The following is a 15,201-nucleotide window of genomic DNA, read 5'->3' on the forward strand; positions in this document are numbered from 1 at the left end:
CAGGGTGAGCTCTGGCACTTCTCAGGATCAAGCCATAAATTACCTCTTTAGGGGGTTCCTTGTGTTCCCAGGCCCCCACCACAGGGCTTGCTGCTCTACCTGTAGTGTGTGAAGAGCAGAGTGCTTATCAAAGGAGAATCCCTAGTGACATCAAACCCAGTGCTGCAGGCAGGATCTCGACAGCATAAGGTAGCCTTGAATGGTCAATTTCTTGGGGAACGGGAGAAAGAAGAGCAGGAGCCAGATAGAGCGAACATGAAAGAATAGAGGTGGAGAAGTTTCTCATATTCTCTTAATCCTCACATGTGTCTCACCCCCATCAGATTGGGGCCTGCATCATTCCCCCTGACCAGCATTTCAAATGTCTCGTAGGCACTGAATTTACCTTTTCATGGCTATCCTATTTTTATCCTTTTCTTATTCTGCTTTGTCCAAGTTGAAAAGCAGCACAGCCAGTTGCTTTGGGGCCTGTAAACCAGAAACACGAAAGAGAGACGCTGTCAGTTTAGAAGAAGATCTACATAAAGAACTTCACATTACTGACAGTCTAGTTTGGCTGCTGCCAGTACAATGTGTGTGCTTTGTCATAGGTTAATGCTTTTCAGTTCCATTGCATTGCTTCTGACGAGTTCAAAATGCAGCAGATATTTATTAATGTATGCCTCACATCATCTGGGGGAGGTAAAGAAGTATTGTTCCCATTTAACTAGGATTCTCAACCCCAAAAGTTCAAAAATTGTAAATTACACCCCCAAAATCACAAGATCGACCAAAAATCATGAGAATTTTTAAACAAGATTAAATCATGCTTTTTTGGTCTATCCTCTGAAGATTGAACTCCCCTGACCAGCCCCAATAGGTGTGTGATAGTTATAGTGTTGCTGTATGGCAGCATGACAAAGTGGATGTTTTATTAGAGACATGGGTTCTATTCCCAGCTCTGCCTGAAGTGACCCTGTGCAAGCTCTTTACTTGTGTGGAGTTAACACAAATCATCTCCATTCAAGACACTCCTCCCAAGTTCGCCTAGCTCAAGTGAGAGCAGCCACGATGCAAAATAATGCTCGAACCACACGGGCTGTAACCACACGGGTACTGCACTCACTCACTCTGGTGTGGCATTAAGGCTTCTGGGGGCATATCCCATGGTTCTCAGCACTGGAGCAAGCTGAGTTGCTTTTTGAATTCTTTCCCAATGAATTGTGGGGAAATTTGCTTGTCCTTTCTGGGAACAAATTCTGGGAAATTATGGGAAGGCATTGTAATACTAGCAGCACTCAAATGGAGCTAGCCTGCATCCAGTCCTCAGAGGGACCATGTTAGCAACTTCTCGGGTCATCCAACTCCCGTTAAAATCTCCAGCACTCTCATGGAAAGGGATTTTTGTGTGTGGACAGGACAAGGACAAGCTCTCAGTTATCTATCAATGGGTGAATTATTGTTATCTCCCCTAAGGTAGCAGTATGAGGCCCTGGTTAATACCAAAGTTTGAGAAAGCCACAAAATATTAATAATTTCAGTGGAACATATGGGACTAGAACTTATTTCTTCAGACTACAGGGCATTGTGTGGGTAGTCCCACTCAATCTTTTCCAAAATTACATGAAGACAGGAGCTTGTCCTATTTTCATGAGTGCATTGCAAGGAAGGCCCAAATCATGATACGTGAAATAAATTTGCGAGAGCTCAGAACACCATTTTACAGGACTTACTAGGCCCTGCAAAGTGAACAGTAGATTTTAGGTCACTTGTATTTTCATAGCACAAGTGATGCCACTTGAAAATTAACATTCTCCAAATTTCATTCAATTTAACATTGTCTTAACAGCAAGAGGTTTGTCTTGCTACCATTAGAAATGAGGTAGTGCCCATGAGTTGTAACACACACCAGTGAATTTACAAGTATTGCAGAGGACCTTCAAGTGCTCAGAGAACAAGGCCAGCACATACTAAGAGCACCACCTAGTGGTGGTATAAGTATAAAGGCAAGGAGGTACAAAGGAGAAGCAGATTTCAGAGTAGCAGCCGTGTTAGTCGGTATTTGCAAAAAAAGAAAAGGAGTACTTGTGGCACCTTAGAGACTAACAAATTTATTTGAGCATAAGCTTTCGTGAGCTACAGCTCACTTCATCGGAAGGAGAAGCAGGACTTGTAGGAAAATGACAGCTGCAGAATGACAGACTGATGAAGTGAGCTGTAGTTCACGAAAGCTTATGCTCAAATAAATTTGCTAGTCTCTAAGGTGCCACAAGTCCTCCTTTTCTTTTTGCAGATACAAACTAAAACGGCTGCTACTCTGAAGACTGAATAAAGTGACTCTCAGTGCAGCAGACCTGAAGAGCATCTCTATATAAGCTCAAAAGCTTGTCTCTCACAACAGAAGTTAGTCCAATAAAAGATATTACCTCCACCACCTTGTCCCTCTAATATCCTGGGACCACCACAGCTACAACACTGCATACTTTAAGCAAGTTATTTTCCAACCTTTCAGTTCTTAACCATGTAACTCTAATTCCAATGTAGATTTTTTAATGACATTTCTGAGGATTTTTTTTTAAAAAATGGAAAAAGATGGAGATAAAAACATAGAAAAGGGAAGCCTCACTCTCCAGGGTATTGAAGCTCTGTTGATTTGCAATGAATTAGCAATAGAGCATGTAAATATGGAACTCTTTGGCTTGACATCACCAATATACCTTGGCCATCCCACTTTAACTGGGGTGGGGGGGTGTCTCTTGCAGACCAAGTAATGTTGTGAGCTTCATTGCTCCTAAGGTGCATCAGAGGGGGACTTCTCCTGAAAACTTTACAGAGTGTAGCCCTCCCTCTACACCTTCAGTACACTGGTCAATATACAGCTACATCAGCAATAGCTGCATGTGCTGCACAGCTTTCTTCCGCTGAAAGCCATGTGGGAGGAGGGACTGAGCATGCTCAGTAACATCTGCTGAAGCCACTGTCCTCACTCTGCGCCACCTCCCCTCCCCCATCCCATTGGCAGGTATGGGTCGTCTCTGGCTAAAGAACAATTCAAAAAGTGATCACAACACTTCATAGTGGGGAAGGGTACTCCCCTGACCCCCATATTCAAAAATAACTGACTCATGCTTGTTCAAACTCCCTCCTACCTCCCCCACAACGACACATAAATTCACCTTCAGGTAAAGGCCAACCCTGAAAAAAGTTCAGCCTCAAAGTATCCAGAAGTTATGTGAGACTGAAAACAAGGCTAGAATGGGAACTCCTTGTCTTATGCAACTTTAGTGTCTCCTATTGCTCCCACTAGAATACACTTATTTATTAGTCTTAAAAATCAGTTAAATAAGTACAGGGAAAATAAAATAGTTAAAGAATGAACCAATCTTTCAAAATTCAAAAATATGCCAAAGAAATAACATTGGCTAACTACATGCAAAGTAAAAACAACTCTTGTCAGACTTGCAGGCTGAGACTTCTACTGTATGTATCTGGGTTAGGATGACTGGATCTTCCACCCTTAGAGCCCTCTATTCAGCTCATAGCCTATGAAGCAGGGCAATTCACCTCTACCCAAGCCAGATTCTAGCCTGGCCCCAGTCTTGCTCTCCTAGTCGACAATCCCAACCAAAAGATGCATTCCATGCCTGAATCCCTCCCAGGAAGAGACTGGGCAAGGAGCCAGACATTTCATTGCATCTTCCAGAGTAAACACTGCAGGTTTCTACCTCATTCGAGGTTGAGAGAGTTGCGGGGAAAAGATAACATATGGAAGAGTTACAAGCCATGTTTAAGATTAGTAAGGGCTGGTCTGGCAACTAAGGTTCCAGAACTGTGCTCCTATGTGAAAACACAGCTATTGTTATTGGCACTAAAAGAGGAAGGCAGAGGTGGGGGAGAGATTATTTGGGGAATAAATAATGCCAGTGATACTGGATTTTTTGTTTTAACTGTCTTCATGACTTATGTCCCTTTGCAACTTCACCAGCTTGTGATTTGTCCTATAATATATTCATGATAAAAAAAGCCCAACAAGAACACACCTCATCATCATTTTACATTAGCCTTTCTCTCTAATGTTTTGCATGAAGGTTAAAATGTTTTCCATACTCGAGTTCAGCTGGTTCTTCCTCTTCTTCCAGTTGTTTCTCCTCTGTCAAGAAGTGTTCACTTATCTGAACCACAAAAAATGTTTACAGACAGGAATTTATTGACTAAATAATTCTATCTAACAACAAAATGCAGCAAATCTTAAAAGTGCAGCTCTACTCCACAAAGTACTATGAAAATGGTATCTTTCAGTTAATAAGTCTGCTCCCTGTGTTACTTCTACTTCCTTTCCTGATGAGACTCCAGTCCAGAAAAGCACTTAAGCATGTGTAACTTTAAGCCGTGAATAATTCTGATTGAACGCCCTCTAGTTCTGAATATCCTTTTGGGATGGGGTGACCCGTACTGCACGCAGTGTTCCAGATGAGGCTGTACCACTGATTTAGGGAAAGGCATTATAAAGGCATTTTTTGTGGTTTTTATTCTCCATTGCATTCTTTATGCATCCTAACACCTTGTAAGTTTTTTTGACCACAGCTGCGCACTGAGCAGAGGTTTTCATTGGGATATCTACAATGATCCCCAGGTTCCTTTCCTGAAGTGATCATTTAGACCTCCATAAGGTGTACAAGTAGCTTAAATTTTTCCTTCCAACATGCATTACTTTGGATATAATGATACTGAATTTCATTTGCTGGAGTGTTGCCCATTCACCTGGCATGTTTAGAGCTCTCTGAACTTCCTCACAGTTCTCTCTGGTCATGACTAACCTAGATAACTTTGCATCATGTGCAAATTTTGCTATGTCACTACTCATCCTGCTTTCCGATCAGTAATAAATATATTGAACATCACAGGATCTAGTAGAGAACATTGAGGCATCCTGCTGCTAATCTGTTGCAAGAAGGAAAATTACCCATTATTTAATCTTACTCTTTGTTTTCTGCCTCTTAGCCAGTCATTAATCCATGACAGTACTTTGCCTCTTTCCCCATGACTACTTAACTTCATTAGGAGCCTCTTGTGTGGGACCTTGTTGAAGGTCGGTTTGAAATGTAAATAAATTGTCAACTGGTTCTCCTTTTGTGACCCTAATAACACCTCAGTGTCAGAGGGCAAGGGATTCCCCATCATGGAGCAATGAGCCTCAACTGACCTGACCAGCTTAGTGTACCCCAACTCACTGTTGGCATGATATGTATCTAAAGAGTGTCATGTAAGGTACAGTAGAATCTCAGAGTTACGAACTGACCAGTCAACCACACACCTCATTTGGAACCAGAAGTGCACAATCAGGCAGCAGCAGAGACAAGAAATAAAATTAAAAAAGCAAATACAGTACAGTACTGTGTTAAACTTAAAGTACTAAAAAAACAAAGGTAAAGTTTAAAAAAGATTTGACAAGGGAAGGAAAGATAAGGTAGCATTTTTCTTTTGCATAGTAAAGTTTCAAAGGTGAAGTAAATCAATGTTCAGTTGTAAACTTTTAAAAGAACACCCATAACATTTTGTTCAAAGTTACACACATTTCAGAGTTATGAACAAATTTCATTCCTGAGGTGTCTGTAACTCTGAGGTTCTACTGTGTCATATGTTAAGTGGCAACACACTGGTCATCAATATTATAAGGTGGTCATGGGTGGCCAGTGATCCAGCCGCCCGGGGAGGCTAACTCCCAGCCCCTTCCCTTCTGCCCCCCCTTATACTTCTCCTTCCCCTGCAGGAGCCCAAAGCACCCTCACCAGGACCCCCCCAGCCCCAGCACTAGACAGCTGGGGTGGCAAGGCCCCAGCCCTTGTGCTCCGCAGCCTCAGAGCCCACAGTACCTGGGCCACGCGGCCACAGCACTCCCAGCTCTGGTGCTGCAGGTGGCTGGGCAGTGCAGTTGCCATGCCCCCAGCCCCGGGCGGCCCTAGTCCCGATGCTTGGGTGTCTGGGCAGCACGATAGCCACATTCCCAGCCCCAGTGCTCCAGGCGGCCCCCAGTCCTGGTGCTCGGGTGGCCAGCCCTAGAGCACCAGGCAGGCAGCACAGTGCAGCACCAGCTGCCCCGAGACCCTGCAGGAGGCATGCCGGCCTGGGGGCAGGGCCACAGTAGGCTGTTTGGGGAGGCACAGTCTCCCCTTGCCTACGATACCTGCCACTCATGTATGTGGTGTACATATGGGTGTTATATGAAAAGTTATAAAGGCGTGCTGGAAATATATTCTTAAAAGGTGTTTGGCAGGCAAGGCTGAGGTCACCTCTTCCTAGACAAAGGAATGTGGTTCTGCCTGCTTGAATACATCTCCAATATAAATTGAGCAAGGAGGGACAATGAAATTACATTTACATGAAAGGTAGAACAAAGCCATCAGGAAAACCAGAGTGGAGGAATTTTTTAGTATCTAGCAAAGCTCCCAAGCTTATCTTCTCAAAGTGTTGTGCGGGTTTCCTTTGAGGATGAGGACTGTTAGGTCAGATACAGGCTGATCACATTGTGAAAAGACAAGCCTTGGAGCTTAAATTCATAACTTTGCTAGATGCTAAAAATCATGGTCTGAATAAAGATGCTGGATTTATGGTTTATTACAACGATCTGCAACACACTAACCCGCCTTGTTTTCCTGTGACTACTGGAGTGTTCAGGGGCCCCTTCACCTTGATTGGTCCCTTGGAATATGTGCTAGCTACTTATGCTGAACTAACTATTCCATCTTGTATTTAGCTGTGGCACTCTGAGTACCTTTCCCAGACCTGAAGAAGAGCTCTAGAAGCGTGTCTCTCTCATCAACAGATGTTAGTCCAATAAAAGATACTACCTCACCCACCTTGTCTCTCTAATATCCTGGGACTGACATGGCAACACCACCACTTGCTCTTGTTTTGTTACACAATAATCTCAGTTCAGCATTGCAAATGGAAGAGTGAAATTGTCAGCCAAACTAATAGGCTGCTGCTGTGTACTGTCTCTTTAAAGGAGCAGCAAACTTGTAAGGGTTTTGTGAGTGTTCCAGGGAGAGGGACTGGACACTGCAGGGCAGACAGTCTGGGGGAGACTCAAATCTGGAAGGGCTGTCGGGGTCACCCTGCAAGGAGTAACCAGGCTGGTGGAAGCCAGGGTGAAGCCACTATTCTGTGAGCCGGCTATTGGTGGCAGGGCTCTGAGCTAAGGCTGCACAGCACAGAAGCACCCAAGGTTACAAAGCAGGTGGTGACACTGACCCGGACTGACCTCCAAAGCGTCACACCTTTATCCACTACTTTACTGATGTGTTCAAAGAATTCTAAGAGATTAGTGAGATGTGATTTTCCTTTGCTGCATTTGAGCTGGTTAGACCTATCAGATCACAATCTTCCATATATTTTGTTATTCTCTTTTAATTATCGATTCAACCAATTCGCCAGGTACAGCTGTAAGATTTACAGGTCTATCATTCTCTGGATCACCTTATTGTATTTCTATAATAAAAGAAGGAACTGCACATGGCCTCTTTGGATAATACACATGCTTCATCTTGTTAATAACAGTAAACACCTTACATTTTTATAAGATCTTCCATTCAAAGAATTTCAGTGCACTTTAAAAACCTCAATATTAAACCATACAACACCTGTCTGAGGTGAGGACGTATTAAGGCCATCACACTTATGAGGAAACTGAAACACAGAGAGGTAGTAGGCAGCTAATAGCTGATCTGGAAACAGAAGGAGAATTGTATATTCCATACTGCTTTTCACTCTCAGACTCCCCCTTCTGGGGAAATGATGCTTTAAATAAGATAAAATCCTGTGTGTTCAGGGCTGATGGTTTTATTTTCTTACCTCCTCAACTTCGTCTCTTAGGTCAATTTCCACAAAAGCAGACAGGTCTTTCTAGACGAGAGAAGTGAGGAGAAGACAATGAAGCGTTAAGTGAATTGAAAATCTTTAAAAAAACGAAAATGAGGAAAAAAAGAAAGAAAACAAGAATTAACATATGGTAAAACCTACTAAGTGACTACCAAAGGCACTGGCCAAAATTGGGAGTCTAGCAGAGGTTTCCTGGTTTTTTATACCACACTCATTACTGTGGTATCTGAACATCTAAATTAAGATTCAACAGTATTGTATTGGGAGCCTTCTGAATACTTTAACATGGTTTCTACAGCCAGCGCCCACCTACTGGAGGTGATTCTCAGTGAAGATTTCACTGTAAATATATTTTAAATTACATTTAATTTCTTCTTTACATACCTGCCTAGACTTGAGTTCAAAGATCGCTGCTTCCCTGTTGGGGTTGGTGACATTACTAATACCTAATAAGCCACACAGGGAGCATTGTGGGAAAACAGACTTTAGAAAATAGCAGAAGATGCTCCTCTCAAGTCTGCTGTTGCTTTAAGGCCATCATGGAGAAAGAAGAGGTGCCACAGCCCTTACTCAGGCAAATAGGCTCCATTTATAGACTACAGTAGGACTGAGTCCTATATCTGGCCTTCAGGGTAGATGCGCAACTGAGCTCTCCTTTGAGCAGAGCAATGGGAAAGGGTCTGGCACTAATCCAAAGCTCTGCACTAGAGTTTAATGAAAACAACAGGTAATGATCATCAGACTGAAACTGAATGCTCCATAGAATGGGTCACACATATTCCTCTGAAAGTAACTTCATTCCATTCTAGCTTCCTCCCACCCTCTTCTCACTGGAGTCTTACATCGTACAGTCACCTCCACATTTGCTTGGTTTTCTGATGAATGAAGAGTAGTTAGTTGCATTAGAGTTACTGGCCTGTACCTCCAGGAGAACTTCTTCCACTTTTAAATCTTCTGTCTCTGCTTCCTATAGGTTTAAAAGGAGATGGGACAGTTTGCAAATGAAAGTAGAACAATTAGAAAGACTGTTTTGTGCTTATTAAATTCATGTTTCCTGACCAATTGCTCAGCCATGTCTATTCTAGTGCCATATTCTTCTTGACCGTAGTCTCCATCCTTATCTTCCTCTTTGTCATCATCCCCTTTCTTATTCAGCTCCACCTGACTGCACAGAAAGACATGAGTGCACATGAACAACCCACTGGAGTTGGACTAAACTATTCAACTCACCAACATTTCCTATAGTTTTGCTATCTAGCACAATGGCCTGATTTCCAGAAATGGTGAGCACATGCAGCTCCCATTGATTTCAATGGCTTTATACATTTTTAAATGAACTGTACACTGGGACTTTCAAGTATTTTCCCACGGGCTGAAAGCTGGCCAGGCAGGTGCCCCGAGTTCCATCCGCCACACTGGCCCCCATACAATATCTGTGTGGTCTTGCTTTACCTGGGCTATGAGATTTTTCATCCTTAGAGCAGAGCAGGCTGTCCATGGTTTTAAAGCCACGTGCCTGTTTCCAATTCATACCTACAAAGCCTGGGTTCTACTAGCACCCAGGAGTGGCAAACCTACTTCCATCTTATTTTGATGTTTAGTGGTTGCTTACCAGTCCTCTGCTTCACATTTTGTCCTCTCTTCTGAATTCCCAGCTTCTAAAAAGGAAAGAGCCCTTTAGCAGTTTCCTTAGACATCAAAATAACATGTTTCAGAGTAGCAGCCGTGTTAGTCTGTATTCGCAAAAAGAAAAGGAGTACTTGTAGCACCTTAGAGACTAACAAATTTATTAGAGCATAAGCTTTCGTGAGCTACAGCTCACTTCATCTGATGAAGTGAGCTGTAGCTCACGAAAGCTTATGCTCTAATAAATTTGTTAGTCTCTAAGGTGCCACAAGTACTCCTTTTCTTTTTGCAAAATAACATGTTAACCATGTCTAACTTCTCTCTACCTAAGGACATTTTTGATTTCCCACCTTTTGCTAGTCTTGTAAGAACTGCTGCATGCTTTCTTCGCTCCCCACCTTTAACTACATTCAGCGCCCTCCTATTTCCTCACTTGCTGCCCCATTCCATGAATTTTCAGGATGGCAGCAGCCTCTGCTGTTATTCGTGGATTATGTCTTCACACTGTTCCTCTAGCTTGGATCGGGGTTTGGATACCTGAGCACAAGTTTTCCCTGGTGTCACAGCATTTCAGCTCTGCTCAGTCCTTGGATGGAGCTGGTAAGGATAGCGATGCCAGACCAGCTCTTTTGACTCACACAACACTGCCCCTTGCTCTAAGCCTTTTGGGTCAACCTCTGCACTCCTGCTGGCTTGCACCTAGAATCAGAGATGGGGAGGTCCCAACGTGCAACCTGTGGAAGGCTGGTGCTAGGTGGACTTGTTTCATTTCAGGCCTCCGCTGTGAAGTAATCAGCAGGATGACAATGACACTGGGGAAAACCTGTGGTCAGGTATCCAAACCCCCTACCTAAGCTAAAGCAGCAGTGTGAAGACATCACCTGAAAACATGAACAGCAGCAGAGGCTGCCATCCTGAAAGGTCCTGGAATGGGGCAGCAAGTAAGCAAATAGAAAGTGGGTGGAGATATTTAAAAGACAGGAAGAAAGAAAATATTATGGAGAAAAAGAAAAGTAAAACCAGAGCAAAGCCACAGTACATAATGTTAAGTTTAGCAAATTCCTCACTCTGTTCCTACTGCACTTCTCTGGCAGAAAAAATAAGTGTTAAAGAAGGGTAAGGTGCAAATTATAGTTCTTTTGGAAAGAATAGAGAGCATTGCACTGCATTGCATTTTATCCATTTCCCTTGGACCATTTAACCAAGAGGGTGGGAGGGCATGGATTTAAGGTCAGGCAGTTCTCATTACTTCTGCAGATGACTGTCAGAAACTCCTCTTGACATGAAAAGAATAAAGACAACAAAGCTCTTCAGATATTGAATTCCAGAATGGCTGCACCTTTGGCAAAGCCACACTCCCAGCTTCTCTCTGTCCCTGCAGGTTTGTGGTAGTTTTTCTTCCTTTCTCTTTTGTTTTTTCAAGGACACATTTTGTGCTCTTGCAAATAATTGCAGACACAGAAGGGCGCCTGCAATTTTTTTGAGGGCAAGTTGTGCCCCCACGTGAGAAGCCAGACTTATGAAGTTGTAGGACTTTGCTATATTCCATCTCCCTGATGAAGAACTTGGAGGGAGCTATTTGCGGGAGTTACTAATTTTTTGTTTTAAAGGTAAGAGCGCTCTGAGAAGAAGTACAGTGGCTGAGAGGCCATACAGCAGCTAGGCTGCATGAATAATGCCACGTTCTCTAACAGACAAAAATATTGCACAACAGTGTCATTGAGGCTGGTCTCTTCTGAGAGGTTTACATGCATCCATTTAAAATTAGCAGGATTCATCTGAAGTTGCTCACCAGTGGCTTCATGGCATGGTTGTCTCCAGAGGTCCCCTTGCAAGCATAATATTTGATGGGAACAGACAGAGATTTTCCAGTAAATATCAACTCTAGAAGGCTTGGCTGGTACAAAAGCTGGGTTATTCATTAAGAGGAGGCTATGCTTTGTTGGGAATATCCCCAATTTCCCTAGTGCTTGGCTAGTGAGAACATCCAGATCTCGAGGCTAATTCCTCTTTAATTTGGGCAATTTCACGTGACAGGAGAATTGCAGACGCTTTTGTCAGCTAGACGAGCTGTGCTGAATGGGGCAAGTATATGGAAATTGGGTAAGAATGATGAAACTATAGTGATGAGCCCACCAAAATTACTAGTATATTGCTAGATATAGATACATAATTAGTGGATACTGTAGCTGTAGAGGTTGAAATTTATTTTTAAAATTATGGTTTTCAATAAGGTCACCCTACAGAGCAATGTCTGTATAAGAGGTCTTTGCCCTGAGAAGGTCAGCGGCTGACACTAGCAGCATTTAACTAGCATGAGGTTAGAAGCTGCTGGCATCAAGTGAGTCTCGGTCAGGGCAAAATGAACCATATTCAGACCTTCTGTAAGCAAGGTACAACTCAGCTGAAGTCAATGGAGTTGCATTTGCTTATAGCTTGTAATTCCAGTCCATTGTGTTTAAAGGGCTTGTTTCTCATATCCTCTCTCTTCTAATCAGGGAAATCTCAAGTCATTTCCTGATGTCATGGCTACAGGAATATGACTTTTGGGTAGGATTGAAAGGAGTAATAGGCACTGGGTTGCAACAAAGAAAACAAAACACACTCAATCCCTTAAATTTGCAAGGAGGCTTTGTCGTTTTGGGATTTGCCTTGATAATGATGATGAAGACCAACACAGAAAACCTTGTTAAAAGGAAGTACAAATTCTTTTATTGTGTTTCTTTTGTGCACAATTCTCATTTTTAAACCAATGTAACTGTCTGTTACATTTCCTTCCACCATCATTCATAGAATTCTTTTCCTCCTTTACTCTCTTCAGTAAAATTCTCTGCAGGTATAAAATCATCACATTTTTAGCATTGTGGAAACCCTTCAACCTGCAGAGGAATGCTCTATTTACTTCAAAATCAGTGCGCCAGTAAGAGAGAGACAAGGTGGGTGAGGTAATATCTTTTATTGGACCAGCTACTGGTGGGGAGAGAGAGAAGCTTTCAAGCTACACAGAGCTTTTCTTCAGGTCAGTATCCTGGAACCAATGCAGTTACATCAATATTGCCTTGTTAACAGAAATTCAAATGCCTAAAATCAATTTATGCTTGTTTGTAACACTGTGCATCTAAGACTCTAGTGTCACCAGTGCAAAGAGCTACATTTTTATTATAACGAGAGATGGGGGCCAAATATGCAAAGTTCCAGGCCAACATCACCAGAGTTTCCCAAAGGCTTACTGCTAATTGGGTAAGTAGAGTTGTGAAAAAACTTTTTGCTAAACACAGGAAAAATCCAAAAATATTTTATCACACATATCATAGTTCTTTAAAACTTAAGTATGCTCATAACCTCAGGTAAATTAATGCAAAATCTATTTTCTATCATCTGCCTGAGGTCAGGATAAGAGCGAAGTGAATAATTGAGCTTTCAGTAGCCAAAGTGAAAAACTGATAAAATTTTATTTTGGGTTTGATGAAGTTTCTCACCCCTCCTCCCCCGTTTTTTCATCACTTAATTCTCAGGTGAGGGGGTTTGGTTTTGTTCATTTACACCCTTTTTTGTTTTGCAAAATGAAATATTTTGACATTTTTTTTGTATTCACAATTCTGAATTCACAAATAGTTTCAGTTTACCCAAACCTGCGTTTTTCAGCAAATAAACTATTTGAAAAATGTCACCCCGCTCTACTCAGGAGAGTGTAAAACAGTGGCAATGGTGACTGAATTTTAAGATGCTGAGCGTCGTAAGAAAGGTGAGGAGACTGCCTCCATCCAGGGTCCAGATCTCTGGAATGCTGCATTGGTGTTGGAACTAGGAGTCCTGGGAGAGCAGCAGCACCCCCTGGCTTGAAATGGTTTCCCTTATATCCAGGGTTTACAGTTTGGTTCAATGGTTCTCAGCACCGCCACTATACAAACTGTTCCAGCCCCCATGGAACGCTGTTGCCCATAACATTGACCAGATGTGTGTGTGTGGTACCCATCCTTCTAAATGAAACTCAAAACTGCTTGAATTTGTTGTGAGGTTATTTCTTTATAGTTCATATATTTGTTACATTTAGCCTAGGCTGTTGGTGGATCTTTACATTTTGTCTCAAATTTATTTGGTTAACTGACCTATTTATGTTAACTCTGTTGGTAATTCTGTTAAGGGCAGACAACTTTGGGCATAATAATCAATACATAATGATAACATTTAACATTGCAAATCATTGGAGCTCTGTACAAATATTTGATAAATCCTATAAGATGGGTAAGTATTATCCTCACTGTATTTTCCACTGAATGCATGTGACGAAGTGAGCTGTAGCTCACGAAAGCTTATGCTCAAATAAATTTGTTAGTCTCTAAGGTGCCACAAGCACTCCTTTTCTTTTTTCCTCATTTAATGAATAGAGAGAGAAGCTGACAATTCAGTTCTTGCACTCACCAGCATAAATCAGGAGTAACTCCATTGATTTAATTGGAGTTACTCCTAATTTACACTGGTGAGTGCATGAACTCACTAAAAAACTGGTGTGAAAGGAGAATATGCAATTTGCCCAGATACACATCAACTGTATGTCAGAGCTGAGAAGAGAATACATGAGTGCTTGGCTTTCTGTCCTGTGATTATGCTACTAGACCATGATGCATCTATGCCATTGATAAGAGTGTATAATTATTATTCATTCTGCCACTGGAAGAAAAGGAGTACTTGTGGCACCTTAGAGACTAACAAATTTATTAGAGCATAAGCTTTTGTGAGCTACAGCTCACATGCATCCGATGAAGTGAGCTGTAGCTCACGAAAGCTTATGCTCTAATAAATTTGTTAGTCTCTAAGGTGCCACAAGTACTCCTTTTCTTTTTGCGAATACAGACTAACACGGCTGCTACTCTGAAACCTGTGATTCTGCCACTGGTAATTACAGCAAAGGAATGTAGGCATCAGGTAGCGATGCCTTGCAAGCAGCCCTCTCTTCCCCAAATAAGTCTCTAAGCGAAGAGCCGTGTTTTTCAGATGGACACAATTTCTTACCAACTTCTTGCAGGGTCTTCTCAATCAGGTTGGTGAGCTCAGACTTCAATGGGAGGCCACTGACACTTTTACTTCTGTAAAGATCAGATGTTTCTGTGAGGACTCTATGGATGCCAGGTGCTATTTTTGATAGTAGGATCCCCTGCATATATCTCTTGTGTGATGGGCTTACATCCTTTTCCATTTTGGGATTTTATGGGAGGAGAGTCACAAGACCTTAAAAGTTACCAGGCAAGACCCAGGGTTTCCTGACTCTCACTTGATGTATTTACTGAGTGAAAAATCTTGGGGGGTGTGTGGCATTTAGTACTCCTGATGTTGGATATCTTTGTGACATCATAAACACCACCAGTAAGTCATAGCAGTGACATTTAAAGGCCCCAACATGGTTTATTTAATCATTGAAGCAGCTGTGCCCCACACATATTCCACAAATGCAGTGTACACATTTTTAAAAGAAGTGCCAGGATTTTAAACATCAGCTAAAATCCAGTTGGCAAACCTGGAAAGTCCGATAAGAAGGCCTGTTTCTCTGGTGTGAAGTTTTACAGACAAATGTGCCAGATAAATCCATTTCAAACTCTCCTTTTTGGAATGTGCAGTGATGTGTCCCCTCCTGAAGGTTTGGCGTGGAAGGGATCCAGAAGGGGGCCTTTTAAATTCCTCTACCAAAACAGATATTTTTAGTGCACTGAACATTGCCAC

This window comes from Dermochelys coriacea, chromosome 1 (assembly GCF_009764565.3).
Source record: "Dermochelys coriacea isolate rDerCor1 chromosome 1, rDerCor1.pri.v4, whole genome shotgun sequence".
Classification (NCBI taxonomy): domain Eukaryota; kingdom Metazoa; phylum Chordata; order Testudines; family Dermochelyidae; genus Dermochelys; species Dermochelys coriacea.